We start from the raw sequence: 16,492 nt of genomic DNA on the forward strand, positions 1-16,492 counted from the left end.
CTTCTCTACAGTATTTTACAAAGGACTTTACATTTTATACTAGTGATGACCTTGGCTGCCTGGTGCCTCCTTGGCAATGAGATCAAGTGTTTGCCAACTGAGACGGTTTCTAGGATCTTTGGTCCTCTTCCTTGCCGTGACTTTTAAATAATTTAAATAATTCTCTAAGTAATGGTGATACTCAGTGTTAATACCTTTTTAGTTTTAGTTCCTTCCTACTCAGAGTCCAATGCTTATTTGACCCTACTGAGTTGACACATCCATGATCACAAATAGAGTCTTCTTATTTTTATCACGCTTTCTAATTTGGCATATATTCTGACCTTTAATTAAGAAGTAGATGATATCACTTCATACCAGCAGTAGACTATCAAATGACTGCTTTATCCGTGAATAATAATTTTCTATCTACCAAGTCTTACTCAATTTCATTTAGGAGGGATGGGGATGGCAGTGGGGATGGGAGAATGTTGATTGGCATTTAACATATCCAGGACCTTCGCATTTCCTCTTCCAGAAAGTATTTATGAATTATGGAAGTGAAGTTTTGAATACCCTATAAGATTTTGGTCCCTTCTACCTTTTTAAAAACAATCTCAGACCTTATTTTCCAACATCATTTTTCCTACCTTCTCTTGTGCCCACTTCCAAATTAAAAACATAGCATCTTCCTTGTCTTGCTGTTTTTTCAGTAATACTCCTGTCTACTCCTTGTGTGTTCTTTGCTTTGTCTTTCCCATGCAGGATAAGAAGAAAATGGATGGTTCCCCCACTGCATGTTTTTAGCTTGTTTCTGCCTGATTTAGTGATGAAATATTTTACCCCCTGGAAAATGTAAGGAATTTGAAAGACTGGAGAGGGCAACCATGGTGATAGTAGGATAGTAGTTGGTTTTGGAATCAAAAGGCCTCCATCTGGATCTGAGCTTTACCAGTTACCAGCTTTGTGACCTTGGGCAAACCACTTAATTGCTTTGTGTCTCAATTCCTTGAACCTTAAACTGACCATAATAATGACTCCCCTACCTACCATCCAGAGAACCAAATTTGATAATCTAAGTAATGAGCTACAGAAATATGAAAGTTATTTTTATTCTAGATTCTTAATCTTTATGGATACCTTTTCATCTTGAGGCAAAGTATAGATTTTAAATTTAGTTTATTCAGAATTAAAATCATTTTATTATGCTTGTAATCTAATTGGACTTTCGTGCCTCTGGACAAGAACGCTAGGCAAAAGAGTATGAACACAAAATCAATATGTCTCCAAATATGTATACGAGCATTCATATGATAGATATTGGTTTGGGGCAATAATTATATTTATTTTGTGCGTACATGTTCCAGAGGTGCATCTGTTATAAATTAAATAATACATTTGTAAGAGTGATGAATAGAGAGCCAAAATCATTCCCCTTAAGAAATTAAAATTCTGACTAAAGTGAACTTTTTGAGTCCAGTTCCCACCTCATATATCCCATTTTCTGAATTATGAATGGGGTCAAAATATTCTCCCCCTAAAGTCAATCCAAAGTGGAAGATTCAAAAGGTTCCCAGTAGAGACCTTTCTGCTGCTTTGGGAAAGCTGGTCACATTGCAAAAGTTGAAACTGTCATTTCCTCATGAATTCCCCCAAACCTTTCATTATCGTGATGACTCACCATTGTCAGCTCACAGGTTACTTCACATTTAAATGATTTCGTGCTGGTTGTTATGTGTACTGGGCTTTTGTTTTTGTAATTTGTCTCAATTTGCTCAAACAGTTTAGAATAGTGCAGATGGAAATGAGCATTGTGAATGTTTTAAAGAAAAAGTTTGTATTGTTTATGCAGGGAAGAGCAAGCCATTTCTTAATACTCATTGTTTCCTTTTTTTATTAAAGCACAAAGTGAAATAAAATGTTGGAACCTGTATTTTGCTCTGCTCTAGTAAAGCTAAAGCAGCAGTTACTTTGGTTTTAATTATTTATGGATGAGCCATGTGGAATGTCTGCCAAAGGTAGCAAAGAGAAAATAATGGCTGGTCTTATACATCTGACCTTGAAACCAGCTCTGATGGAAATTGATTACTCTACTTTTTAAAATCTCAACTTCCTATCCTGGTGGTGATGTCCTTCTTTGGCTATAATGAATTGCCTCATTTTGTTAGCACCAGTTTTGTTTATCTCCAGTGTTTATTTCAAAGCATTTAGGTATAGAGAATCCATTTAGTGAAAATAATATTAATTTGCTCAATTTCCAAATCTTGGGGAACCCTGAAAATGGAGCCCTTGACATTCCATTCAGGCCAGCTGTTATTGTGTGGCAAGATTGTCCTAAAATTCACTCAGTTTTGGGTTGACCTTGACTATGTTTTGCTCTTGAGAGGTGTAAATGAGTTGTTTTAACTCCCTTTGTTTGCTGTGTGTCTCCCTTGTCAATCTGCTTCATGTGAGCTGCTAGAAATTGGATAGGGGGAAATTATTAGCCTTGTTAATTCTAATTAGCTGTCACTCCTCCCAAGGATAGGGTATCTGGTCAGAAGGTGGATAATGTTACCTCATGAATATTTCTTGATATAATAAAGTTATAAAATATTTGCTTTTTGAAGATTCAGTGACTTTTTCTTTTCTTCCTTACTCTGTAGTTTTTATTTACTTGAGTTTTGCACTTCAACAAAGACATTGCCTCCAGCATTCCAGGTGTTGCTCTCTGTGGTCTCTGGATCAGTACATATCTACTATATTATCATTGGTAGCTGGGGGCAAAGGTTCTGTAAGAGGAAACTTCACTGACACAGAAATGAAAATTGTCCCATTGGAATGCTGAGAGAATTCATTTCTAATAAACAGCAATTAAACAGGGATTATGATGGTGGCACATTTATGATGCGAGAGTTGAAGCTGTGTCATCACCTTATAAACCCTTGCAAATAACTCACCTAAAACATTTGCTTTGGGCTTAAGAATAAATTTTACTTCTAGGGTGTAAGTGGGAAGGTACTGCTGAATCTTCAAAATAATAGGTTCTTATTTGATGTTTGAAGGCTTCAGCACATCTTTACTGGAATTCTCTCAGAAGGTGAAATTAACATTTAGGGTTGGAAAATATCAAACAGTGGTAAGGGGAGTCAAGTCCCATTAAAGTTTCTCTGGAAACATGGGAGGCTAGGGTACAAGGGGTTAACTGGGTTGGAGAGGGGGAAGGTTGTAGCATCCATGGCCCAGTTGAGGGTAGCAGAGAGCTATAAATGAGGATTTTTACTACTTGGGACAAGTTCATTCACTCACATTGTTTTCCCAGTGTGTAAGAGCTAATTGCCAGATGGATTTGTGGAGCCAAGTTTGAGAAAGGGCAGAAGTCCAAAGCCCAAAAAAGCTTTCCTCCCTCCCCACCAAAAAGGTTGGGGAATAGCTCAGGGTCAAGCACAGAAGTAGCTGGGGGGGAAGGATACAAGATGGCATGGAGTTAATGACTATTGAGACCAATAACTCATGGAGCCATTGTTGGGTAGTAGAGTGAATGAATGAACTGGAGTGGAGTAGAATGCCAAGACTCAGCAACAGTATTGACCTGAGTAACTCCGGGCAAGCCATGTTTCTACTTATAAAATAGAATTGTTTCACTGCTTCTGATGTAGAGCTGGAAGGGACCTCAGGGGTCATCCAGCTAACCCAGATGCTGCTCTTGATTAGGGTATGCCTCATTGAAGGTCAAACAGGAAACAAGAGAGCTGAGATCTGAACACAGGTCCTTTGACTCCAATTTCAACATTCTTTCTACTGTAATAATTCATGCCCTAATTTTCATTTAGCTGGAAAACAAGCCTAAAGAGGATAATCTGGGCAACTCTGGGGATATTTGGGTAGTAGATGCAATTTGCATTTGGATTATTTTTCTTCACACTCCCATCATCCCTTCACCTAAGGCTTCCCATTATGCTAAGTCAGATCTCCATAGCCCATAGCTGTTGTGTTACCGCTTGTACTAAATTTTTCCAGTTAATTCCCGTATAATCTCCTTTGGAACTATCTCTTCAATTACCTGTTCTGTAAATTATCCTCATAGGGCCCAAGGTACCACCTAGCTATTATGATATATGAATCTGAACTAATTAACAAACAATAACTCTACATTCCAAGGGACACTTGGACATTTTGTTCTAACCATTGTGGTTTAAGCTATAACTGTGGGAAGATCCGACAATGGTAAATCAGTAGTAGACATTTAGGGGTGGGCAGGGTCTTTTGACCCCTTTCAAATAATAATCACATTGTATAGGTGACTATCTTCTTCCACCTTCACATAAAGTAGCACTTGTTAAAAAAAACACCTTAAATTTTAAAAAATGGCAATAATGAATACGCATTAAACCCTTATACTTAAACTACTCAAGACATCATCTTATATCTTCCCTCCCTCCCTTTCATAGTCAAACAAATAAAAGTGTGGTCTATTTTGGTTGCTTCTGCTTCCTCTTACTTAACACAGTTTTTATTTTTCGGCAATCTGTTTTCTGCTGTCATGGATTAACTGAAACTATCTGCAAAGTTACCAATTACCTCTTAATTGGTACATCTGATGGTGTTCTCCAATTCCATGTTTGATGACCTCTGCAGCTTTTGACAGTGTTAATTACCCTTTCCTTTCCCAATATTATCTCTTTTCTGAGTTTTTGTGATACTGCTCTTTCTTGCTTTTCCTTCTGTCCTCTTTTGCTCTGTCATTATGCTTATCATGTCCTTTATTGTGGGTACTCCAGGCTGTGTTCTGCTCCCTCTAGTCTTCTCTCTCTATACTCTAATATTGTGTGTTTGTCAATTCACTTGAGCTTAATTATCATTGCTATGTATATGACTTCCAGATCTACATATCTAGCCCTAATTGCTCTCCTAAATTCCAGTCTGGCATCACTAACTGTCTATTAGATATTTTACCAGCCTTAACAGCCTGGAGAAACCTCCACTCAAAGTCCCTACTTTCAGATTTGTGACTGCCTGGCCAGACCTCTAATTCAAAAGAGACCTCAGCCTAACTCTACTTCACTAATGACTCAATGCCCTGGAATTCTTTTCTTCCTGCTTTAGCCCTTCCTTTTCTTCCTCTTTTACCTTCTTCATTTTCTCCTTAGTAATTGCTTTTTCCCTATGTGGGAACCTTTGTTTCCTTCCAGCTCCTCATTGTCTTTTATTGTGTGATCTTCCACCTTCAGAATGTAAACTTCTTAAGGATAGGGGCTATCTTCCTTGCTTATATTTGCCTGCACTCCATACATATTTTTTCTCTGTCTCTCTCTGTGTCCCTATCTCTGTCTCAGCTTTCTCCTCTCTTTTCTCTCTTCTCTCTCTTTCCTTTCTCTCTTCTTTCTTTCCTGTTTCTTTCCTCTTTTCCTTTCCTCTCTTCTAGCTCTCTCTCCCTTTCTCTCTCTCCTCTCTTCTCTCTTTTTCTCCTTCCTCTCTTCTGTCTCTCTTCTCTCTCCTCTACCTCTCTTCCCTTTTTCTCTTCTTTCTCCTCTCTTTAATCTCTCCTCCATCTGTCTATTTATCTATCCACCTATGTTCCTTCCTCCCTTATTTCTCTCCCTCCCCCCTCCTCCCTCCCTCCCTCCCTTCCTTCTTTCCTTCCTTACTTCCTTTCTGTCTTTCTTTCTTTCCTCTTTCCTAGTTTTCTCTCTCTTCTCTTTCTTTCCTCTCTCTCCTCTCTTCCTTTTTTCTCTTCTCTCTTCCTATCCTCTCTCCTCTCTTTTCTCTTATATCTCTCCTCTCTTCATCTCTTTCCTCTCCCTTTTCTTTCCTCCTTTTTTCTTCTCTCTTCTCTTTCTTCTCTCTCCTCTGTCTCTCCTTTTCTGTCTCTCATATCTCCACTCTCTCTTTTTCTTGTCTCTATAATCATCATCATCATCATCATCATCATCATCATCATCATCATCATCATCATCTATACCACATGTAGCAGCCCTGTCCTGCATCTCTACCTCCTCAACCATCACTCACATCTGATCTCTTCTCATTATTTATACATCTACAATCTTAGTTTAGGATATTGTCATATCTCACCTAGACTATTACAATAGCCTCCTGATGTGGCTCCCTGTTTTACAACCTTCAAAACCTTACCCTAATCTATATTTTATGCCTCATTCTACATCATTCTTCTTCCCATACTCTATAGTTCAATCAAAGTTAACTGCCTGGTAGCCAGATAGTACCTGGGCTGCAATCAGCAAGGCATGAACTCTAATCTTGCCTCAGACACTCACTCGCTATCTGACTCTGGGGAAAGTCTGTCTCAGTTTCTCAAATATACATGGAAACAATAATACCACCTACCTCCTAGTATTGCTATGACAATAGAATGAGATATTTGTGAAGTGCTTAGCACAGTACCTGGTGCATAATAGGTACTTAATAAATTCTCATTCTCAATCTCATCCCTCCTACACACCTCTCTCCTCCACATCTTTTTGTTCTAGCCACCTCCAATTTTTAACATTCAGCCTCTTCTTATCTTTGCCTTGGATCAATTGAAATAATATTTGCAAAGAACTTAGCACAATGCCTGACCCATACCTAAAAAAATAGAATTTTAAATATTTTTTATTATAACTTCCCAAGGCAGAGGGATAATGATTATACGAGGAAATCCATTTAGGTAATAAGTTAGTAGAAGGGTTGGGTTGGAGGCGAAAAGGGACTGACTAAATATCATCACTCTGCTGCCCTATTGCATAGTATACGTGTACACTCATACAAATGTAAGCTCCTTGAGGACAGGGCCTGTTGCACTTCTGTTGTATCTCTAGTACCTAGCCCAGTACCTGTTGTTGTTTTTGTTGTTCAGTCATTTCAGTTGTGTCTGACTCTTAGTGACTTCATTTGGGGTTTTCTTGGCAAACATACTGGAGTGTTTTGCCCTTTCCTTCTCCAGCTCATTATACAGAAGGGAAAACTGAGGCCAACAGGGTGAAGTGACTTGCCCAGGGTCACACAGCTAGTAAGTGCCTGAGAGCAGATTTGAACTCAGGAAGATGAATCTTCCCAACTCCACTCCATCCACTGTACCACCCAGCTGCCTCAGTCCAGTACCTGGCACATAGTATGTACTTGTTAATTAATTATTTGAAAATACTTATAATAAACAAAACACTTTAAAGCATAGTAAGTAAAACATAGAAAATTTGAAGGAGGAGACAGCAGGAAATGGCCTTTTATCTGTACTCTGTAAAGTAGGTATACAAATTGCTTGAGTATCTCAGAATTTCAAATGCCAAAATATATCTGGATCAAGTAAAACTTTTCTCCACATTCTTAAAACACTATTTTCTTAAGACTTATAAAGAGATTCTTAGACTTATTCACATTTAATGATTCAAATATAACACTGGAGTTAGTATTCCAAACCATTTCATCAGTTATTGTAAAGGAGTTGACATATTGAGAGAGATGACTTACGTAGTTTTAGTTATTAACACAAAGAGAATTATTCTCAATAAATTCACAACATGTGTTATTATTTAGCATTCCATAACATTCCATAACAATGTGCATTTGCAAATTACTTCATAAACAATTTTTTTTTCCCTCTGATAACCCTCCTTTAAAATTCTTTCCTTTTATTTCAATCTGAGCTGGATTTTGCAAAAATATTCTAACCTACTATTCAATATGGCAGTCATGTCTTTGTTTCTGTTGAGGATGCTTGGGAGAATGAGTTAAATCCAGTGTTCCCTACAATTTTCACAATATAATATTATAGAATGACCTGATTGCTAAATGTTGTGCTGAACAATACATTTGTTGAAAGTCCAAGTGTCTCACAGACTAACCCTAAATGACTTATCTTAGATTGTAAGGTACACTCAACTGCCATCACAGCCTTTGAATTATCTTATTTTTCCTTTGGTCTTTAGCATTTCCCACAACATTTATGTTAAAGTCAGATAGCTACAAGGAACTTTAAGAGGTCATTTATCCCATTGCCATCCTATAACTCTTTTCAGATGTAGTCATTGAAGAAAGACCTTCTGGGTAGCACACTGACCTTTTCAGTTATATCCTTGCCAGCTTCGGGAAAAGTAGTAGCAGTTTTACATAAAACAGGAGTTATCAAAAGGATACAAAACTCCATTTCTTCTTCTCTTTATTGGGCATGAAGAATAGAATCAATGCCCAAACAATCTCAGCTCACTTGAATTATGTTCAAATGGATCAAGATGAAATTTAATTGAAATAAACATAAAGCCCTAAAGATGCAGTATTGTTCAGTCAATAGATGATGGTTGTAGAGTCAGAAAAACCTGGATTCTATTATTCTGATATCTCTAAGATCTCTTACAGCTCCAAATCTATGATTCTGTGATCTTGGATGAAATTTCCTATTCCAATAAGGATGGGTTTATATGGCTGTTCAGGAAGACAGCATGGCAAAATGGTAGAGAGATCACTTTAGGGCAAGGAAGATCAAGGTTCAAGTCTCACCTTTGGCATATGTACGTAAATAGAGTGCTATACTCAAATTCAAGAATGCCTGGGTTCAAATCCTGCCTGTGACACATAACCAGTGACTCTAGGACAGTCACTGAACCTCACTGATCCCCAGTTTTCTCATAAAAAATGGGTGGATCATAATAGAAAATCTCTAAGGCTGATTGCAATTGTAAATCTATGATCTGATGGTTTTGTGATGAGGTCCTTTAAGATTCTGATAACCTATGATTCATTTAGTTTTCCTTCTGTAACAACAGGAGCACCTAGGTGGTAGAGTGAACACAAGGTAAACCAGGAGTCAGGAAGATTGATCTTTCTGAGTTCAAATCTGGCCTTGGACACTAACTAGCTGTGTGATCCTGGGCAAGTCACTTAACCCAGCTTGCCTCAGTTCCCTCATTTTGTAAAATGAGGTGGAGAAGGAAATGGCAAGCCATTCCAGTATGTTTGCCAAGAAAATCCCAGATGATGTCATGAAAAATCGGACATGACTGAAATGACTGAACAAGAGCGGCAACAACTCTAACAACATCGACAACAATAAAAGCATTAAGACATAGTGTTTATATAATACTTTGAGATCTGCAAGAAACTTTATAAATAATATTTCATTTCATCCTCACAACAGCCCTGACAGGGAGGTGCTATTAGAATTCCCAATTACAGATGATGTTTTGGAGAAGTCAAATGACTTGCCTGTAATTTTCTGCGGCTGGATTTTGACTCATGTCTTCCTGATTTCAGGTCCGACACTCCATTTACTACACCATTGTCACAATGTCGTCATTCATCCCCATTAAAGTTGAACGCAAGTATACCCATCTGTCCCAGATGCAAGCTTATGAGAAAAGCTTCTGATTCACCCACCTTTGCTAGTTGGTGTTGCTAAGGAATGGCTTCTTTCTTTTAACAGTATGGATAAGCAAGTAGAGTTTAATAAGAAAATCCTGTTCTCTTAGGACCAATGATGAGATAACCTTGTCCAGGTTTAGGTCCACCTAGAAGATAGGAAGGATACCCAGATATAGCTATATGGATCACACAGGACAGGGCACCAGACAGCTCCAAGGGCAGAAGCTTTATGAAATTACATGAAATTACCCCTGGGAGTTCTCCAAAGGTCAGCACATTAGCACTTGGAAACAACTTAGCAAGCCAGACTCAACAGGAAGAAGGCCTTCCTGCAGCCTAGAATGTTCACCATCATATGATCATTCAGGCACAGACTTTGATCTGCACAGGTGGTCAAATGCATTTCATGGGTCAGACCAAGCCTTGGCCATTGACATAGGCCTGCTGAGTGCCATTACTTCAGTGTCGGCATTTAGCAAGCTGGCCGCTGCAGTCACCATGTCAAGATAGTCATAAAAGGTTTTCTGTTCTTCACTTCTCCTACTCAATCATAATTGTTTCTTCAAGCATCTCTATGGTTTTATCTTCACTGTTTACTGTGGCAGTTGTGAGTCTTGTAGGATGTTTGAAGTGTGAACTTATCTTAAGGATATACTACCTGTAAGCTTATTTATTGGAAGCAATTTTAATGTCTCTTTACCTTTTCTGGCATATTTAGGATGTAAAAGTATAGGGACATCTGGTATAAGACAAAACCTTAGGCACAAGTGACTCACAAGTGTAGCAACTGAGTAGGTAGCCTGGTCTTCTGGGGCACATGAAAGGTATGAATCATTATGGATACTTCTGGAGAAAATGTGATGGAAAATACTTTTTTATAAAGTTCTACTTGGAAGCTCAGAACTTAAACTCATGCCTCTGGATTGAAAAGACTCTATTAAAAGCCATAATGATCAAACCAAAGAGCTATAATGCTAAGGAACATTTGTGGGCTATATCTACACTGCCAAACTGGATGGCATGAGCTATTAGGCTCCACCTCATTGCCGCAGGGATTTGGCTGTCTGCAGTCCCAACAATAGTATATGGGCTTCATCAACCTTTCCATTACATAAAGGGATTTTTCCCTCCTGGCACTCTGAGCCTAACCTCAGAATTTGGCAAGATTTGCCTCCCACTCATAGAATGCAAGGCTGACACCACATTAGCCACTTTTCAAATTACCTGTGCCAAAGTCTATTCATACTCCTTACACCAGACAGCAATAGTTAGATTAATCCCATACCTGCTTTGAATAAACATACAAGGGTGTCCAGGTTATAAGGAACATGTCAGACTCCTGGGGCATTTGAAAACCCAAAGGAATCTCCAAGATGTCTTCTTAATAGCTCTTATTTGTCTCTGTAGAGACTGCTACTGAGAAGTTTGAGCACAGCTTAGCATATTGCCTGGCAAATAGTGGGAGCTTAATGATTGCTAGTTCCTAATTATTTAATAACTGACTGAGGTTGAGAAGTTCTAACTTTTTGATATTCTTGTCTTCTTCTGAGTTTGTGTCTTGGTCTTACCTGTCACCATAATAACTTTTTATGGGCAGATTCTTTTTTTGCTGTTTTTTGCTCATCTTTTTTTTTTTTTGGCCTTTTTCCTTTCTTTTAAATTTGAGCTTTGGAAGGGGCACTATCTCAGGTTTCTTGTGTCAGTGATTGCAGGTCCTGGCTATTTACCTGGTTCTACACTAATGAACTCCCAAAGCCCACAGGGGACCCTCGGTTCTAGTGCTTCAATGAGTGGGTGGGATAGGGTGGGGGTGGCTGGTGCTTCTGGAGGCTACAGGGATCTGGCAGCTTACCTGGCACTGATCTGGGTTCCTAGAGGTGGTGCGTGGAGTGTACTATGGTATTTCTGCATTTCCCCAGGGCTACACTGAAATATGGTGGTTGCCCAGAGCTGTGCTGGAGCATGCAGAGGTCTGGTCCCTGGAGGATGCCTGCTTGCCTGGGGCTACACAGAAGCACATGGTAGTTCTGAGAGCTGGAGTGTGCTGGCTCCTCTGGCTATGCTAAGGCACATGGGGAGTCCTGGTGTTGGCCTTTGCCCACTCTGCCACACTGGGACTCAGGATCTCAGCTGAGGTGGGGCTTGCTGCTGGCTTGTTGGAATGCTTCCTGTTCTGGACTGTGCTCCCCCATTACTCAAGTAAGATGGACCTTTCTTGCTGATCTTCCAAGTTTCTAGAGCTAAAATGTTGTTTTATCCCATCTTTTTTCTGGTTCTGCTGTTATAGGACTTATTTTGGGGTGCTATTTTACGGTTGTTTGGGTGTGAATATGGGAGAGTTACAGTGACTTACTGCTTACTCCTCTATCTTGGTTCACGGAAGTTGTAAGTTCTAACCTTTTTAGAAGCTACAGCCTACTGTTTTGTGTTTTAATCTAAAAGATTTTTGTTTTAATTGTAACAAGTATGCCCTGAAAACTCAATAAGAAATGACCCCAAAAGAACTGTCCACTGAAGCAACATGGAAAAGTGGACAGAGAGTTACCTGGCTTCCACATTAGTTCAAATACCATCTTTGACACACACTGACTTTGAAACCCTGGGAAATTCACTTAATATCTCAGTGCCCAAACTATAAACTCAATAACTCCAGTGGTTCCCAATTGCCTCTAGGATAAAACATATACTCTTCTATTTAGCTTTTAAAATCTTTCGCATCTGGCCCAATCTATGTTTCAAACTTCATTCTATATTACTCCCCTTCCTGTAATCTGAAATCCAGTTAAACAGGCCTTCTCTCCATTACCATTATTCAATGTAGCATCTCCCATCTCCATGATTTTGTACTGGTCAACTCCCATGAGTGGGATGCATATTTTCAATCAGAATCTTCAACTGCATCTGAAAGTCTAGCTTTTTTTCAAGTCCAATATATTGAACTATAGTCCAATAGTTTTCTCCATTAAGCTTTTCCTGTTCCCTGCAACTTCTAGTGCCCTCTCTTCCTATCTACCTTATATTTAACCCCTTTGCATTTATTTGTATTTATTCTCTTTATGTTTGTTTGGTGTATACATACATACATATATGTATCTATGTATCCATACATACATATGTATGTATAAATTCATACATGTATATCCTTGTTGTGTCCTTCATTATAATATAAGCTCCTTGTGAACTTATTTCTATTTATATTTCTATTTTAAATTATTTCTGTTTATATCCTCAGTGCTAGCTCTTAATAAATGTTTATTGATTGATTGATTTTCTTTGGTAGATCTTGTTCATCTCTTATAGAAACTAGACTAAATTCTAGTAGACTTCTTATTTTTATACCTTCCATATTAAAGGCTAAAACACTGCCAAGAGAGGGACTATTTCAAAGATTTCCAAGTGACACTATTATGTCTCTTTCAATAAGTATCTTAAGTATTGTAACTGAAAAATGCAAAAAAGGGAAATGTCTTTTAAACATCCTGTAGGAACCCTATACAGTGACTGAAAAAAAAAACTACTGCCAAGGGTCATCATGTTCCAAACCAAAAAATGCAAGTTAAAAAATAAAAGAGAAACAAATAAAGCACAGTAGAAAAACTTCGGTAGTTTTAAAGCACTAATTAAAGAAAACACAATCAAAAGTTATCTGTAACCTGAAAGAAGGGGTTATATTATTTAACTGAACAGTTTTTGACCTCCCTAACATGAACACTATACTAATTCATGTACAGGCACACTTCTCTTTAGTATAGTAGGTTTTAAACATGCCATCTTTCTTGGAATATATTCCATGAAGATCTTTTTAAACAACAAATTTTTTTCCATCATAATTTCACCCAAACAAAAATATTAATAAAAACTGTGACAAAAGTATAGTGCTAACAAGGAGTTTTATCTGAAGGCTAGTTTATTATTTTATTTTAATGGTAATGCTTATGCATGGTTTAAATTAGACACCAGAGGGTCTCTATTCTGTATCACAAGCCACAGAAACATGTGCAAGGTGAAATCCTGAAACTGCTTTTGTGTGCTAGTAACCGTCATGAAAATGCCCTCAGGGTGGATTTCATGACACACACAAGGCAGACAAAGCCACAAGAATATTATTATAATGTGTCTGAGAAAATAGCATGGGAGAGGAGCATTAGCTCTCAACTGGAGACTGTATTTCCCAGGCATACACATGGTGTAAGTTAAAATGTTGGCCACCCCAAAACCCCAAGTTCGTAGTCAGTCATCTGGATTGTCATCCAAATAACGCCTGCTAACTGTGGTTGTCTCCCAAATCTCTGCCCTGGGCCCTCTTCCCTTTCCTATATTTATTTTACTTGTTGATCTCATCAACTCCCAAGAATTTAATTATCATCTCTATGCAGAAAATTTTCAGATCTTTTTGTCTATCCCCCACCTCTTTCCTGATTGCCAGTCTTGAATCTCCAGATGTGGATATCTTATAGATATCTTAAACTCAGCATATCCACAACTCATGGTGAACACATGAATAGACATTTCCTTTTCCTTACCACTGAATAACATCTCTTGCCCTTCTCCTTTCCATGCCAAGTAATCTTTCTCACATTCCTTTTTTTCTCCTCCCACTCTTGAATACATTTTATAAAACTTTGAATATTTTTAGTGGCTGTTCTCTGATATCCTTTTACATTTCTTAACATTTATTTCCTTAAAAAAATATTTTGCAGAACAAAGCTTACCTCACAATCCAGTAATAAGTACCTTAATCAATACTGAGTTAATGGAATGTATATTTTCTGGCTCTTGCTAAGTAATATTAGTAATGAACTGCTGTCATTAAAAAAATAGTCCTTCGTATCCCATCTAGCCATTTAGCAATTCACTTAGGCCATTTTTCCAACTGCAGTTGCAGCCCAGATTTTTCGAGCCTAAATGTATTCCTTTTACATTTGTCTCTTTTATATTTCATCTTGTTAGATATGCTATAGCCAGTTTAGATCTTTTTGGAACCTTACTTAATCATCCAATGTGTAATCTAATCCTTTCCTAATTTATTGTAATATAGAAATTTGATAAGGATTCCATTGGATATGACATCCAAATCATTGTATTGTACAGCAGAAATTCAAAGCCAGATCCTTGGAGCAATCAACTGGAGAACTACTTCTAAAATATCATAGACTCATTGTTATCTATTGTTTGAGTATGGTCATTCAATTTATTAGGAATCCACTTAACTATATTATCATAGCACTTCTTTCTACCTAGCCCACAAGAATTCCATGAGTCATTTTGTTCAAAGTGTTTCTAAAGGTGTCTTTTTGTCTATAGCTTTTTCCTGAACTAGCTATTGCATTGTTTTTGTCCCATGAATCAATTTAATGTTATAGTACATTTGGAGTGAGATGACCTGAATTCAAATTCCAGTTCTTTCATCTATTAGATATGGTATACATAATTAAATACATCTTTCTGAGTGTTAATTTCCTCATCTAAAATATGCATAATAATACTGTCCTATCTTCTGCATTAAGATATCATAAGGGTAAAATGAGGTATTATAAGGAAAGTGTTTTCTGAACCATGAGGTCATACTGTATATGAAAATTATCTGTTATATATTGAAAGGGATATTGTACTATGATTCAGAAGGTAAAGAAATCATAGTCCTCTATTGGTTTTCCTTTATTTTTTTTTTGGCCTGCCAATCTTATTTTACACTACAAGATTAGTTTTATTTTCATAATTAACTTCATTTATTCTATACATTTCTCCCCTTTTTTTCTTACTCCAGTTTCTTGTCTCTACAATGAGAGAATTGGACAAGATAATCTTTAAGTTCAACTTTGGACTCATCAATTTTGTAGCTAACTGATACAGTAACTCCAGGTTTTAGGCTTCAGTTTCTACATCTGAAAAATGAGAGAATTAGGTGAAATGACAATCACAGAATAGAAGTACAATATTTAATTTAAGCAGCAATTGCATCCATTTTTCCTCATCTATTTTTAACTTGGTGATGGCATTGTGAATTGATAGTAGTCATAGTGAACCAGAAGCTGCCATCTTCTACATCTAGTATCTGGCTGACTTAATTTCCCCTGCTCTACACTGAAGTTGTCAAGGACCCTGGAGAATCTGGTGTAAGAACTGCCCCAAGTGCCACTGAACACTGAGCTCTCGATGATTTGTTCAAACTGAGTTGTGGTTCTATGGAATCAGTTGGACTTTAGAATTCCAAAACATCTCTCTCTTTTTTTTTAGATTATTTACTCCTAAAAAGAAACAAAACTTTCTTGGAGAAAAGCTTTAAAATTTCAGAATAACATTTTTGAAGTATATTGAGCATCAAATGTTGCCTTTTTAAAGTATAAAATACTCTCCTTTTGTTTAACTATAATAAACAACATATTGAAGGTTACAAGTGAAAAATAATAATTGGAATGCGATACATGGGCAACAAAATTCAGACAAAGCTTTTTCCCTAGGTCACACCAAGAAGTGTGAGAATGTAAAATTTAATGCAAATCAGGCTCAAGTTAATTTTATATCTATCAATCTATCTATCTATCTATCTATCTATCTATCTATCTATCTATCTATCATCCATCTATCTATCCATGTATATGCATATGTATATGCATATGCATATGTATATGTACGTGTGTATATGTGTGTATATGTGTGTATATATATACATGCATTTTATATATATATATATGTATATATACATATACATTTTTTAAAAAATTAGATAAAAAAGGGAAATTTTTCAGTTGCCTAACTCAACACTAAATCTCCATAAAGGGAAAAACCTTTAAAATTAATAATTTGTGTCTACTTTAAACCAATTAAGCTTCTGAAAACTGAACCTAGAAAGTATAGCTTTTCCATGTTCTTTTGGTCATTTTCTTCTCACCTTGAGTTTCATGACCACTATTGTTTTTTCCTCCCTCACTTAGCTCAAGTTATCATCATTACTCAATTTGCTTGTGAATTGTTACACGATTGCATTTCTTCTTTGCTCTTAATGCTAATAATAAAATAACCAGCAGCAAACATGAGAGCCTTATAAAATTATATACAGAATGTAGCATCCTTTATTTGTTTGGGGATTTGTTAATTAAAATTTGTATGAGGTGATCTTCCAAAAATAACACACTTGGAGGAATATTATCCTTCTTTAGCTCTCTGATTTGGCTGG

The 16,492-nt window shown here is 37.2% G+C and overlaps 1 long non-coding RNA gene across 1 annotated transcript in view; it reads left to right on the forward strand.

Annotated features, from left to right (window-relative positions):
- Nucleotides 1–15,147, forward strand: part of LOC144454847 (uncharacterized) — a 112,475-nt gene extending 97,328 nt beyond the window's left edge. Inside the window, exon 4 of the long non-coding RNA XR_013483409.1 lies at nucleotides 15,083–15,147. This is a non-coding gene — a long non-coding RNA (uncharacterized LOC144454847). The remainder of the gene's footprint in view (nucleotides 1–15,082) is intronic.
- Nucleotides 15,148–16,492: the final 1,345 nt, after the last annotated feature.

The sequence above is a fragment of the Phascolarctos cinereus genome, unplaced genomic scaffold (genome assembly GCF_003287225.1).
Source record: "Phascolarctos cinereus isolate Bilbo 61053 unplaced genomic scaffold, phaCin_HiC Scaffold_7;HRSCAF=346, whole genome shotgun sequence".
Classification (NCBI taxonomy): Eukaryota; Metazoa; Chordata; class Mammalia; order Diprotodontia; family Phascolarctidae; genus Phascolarctos; species Phascolarctos cinereus.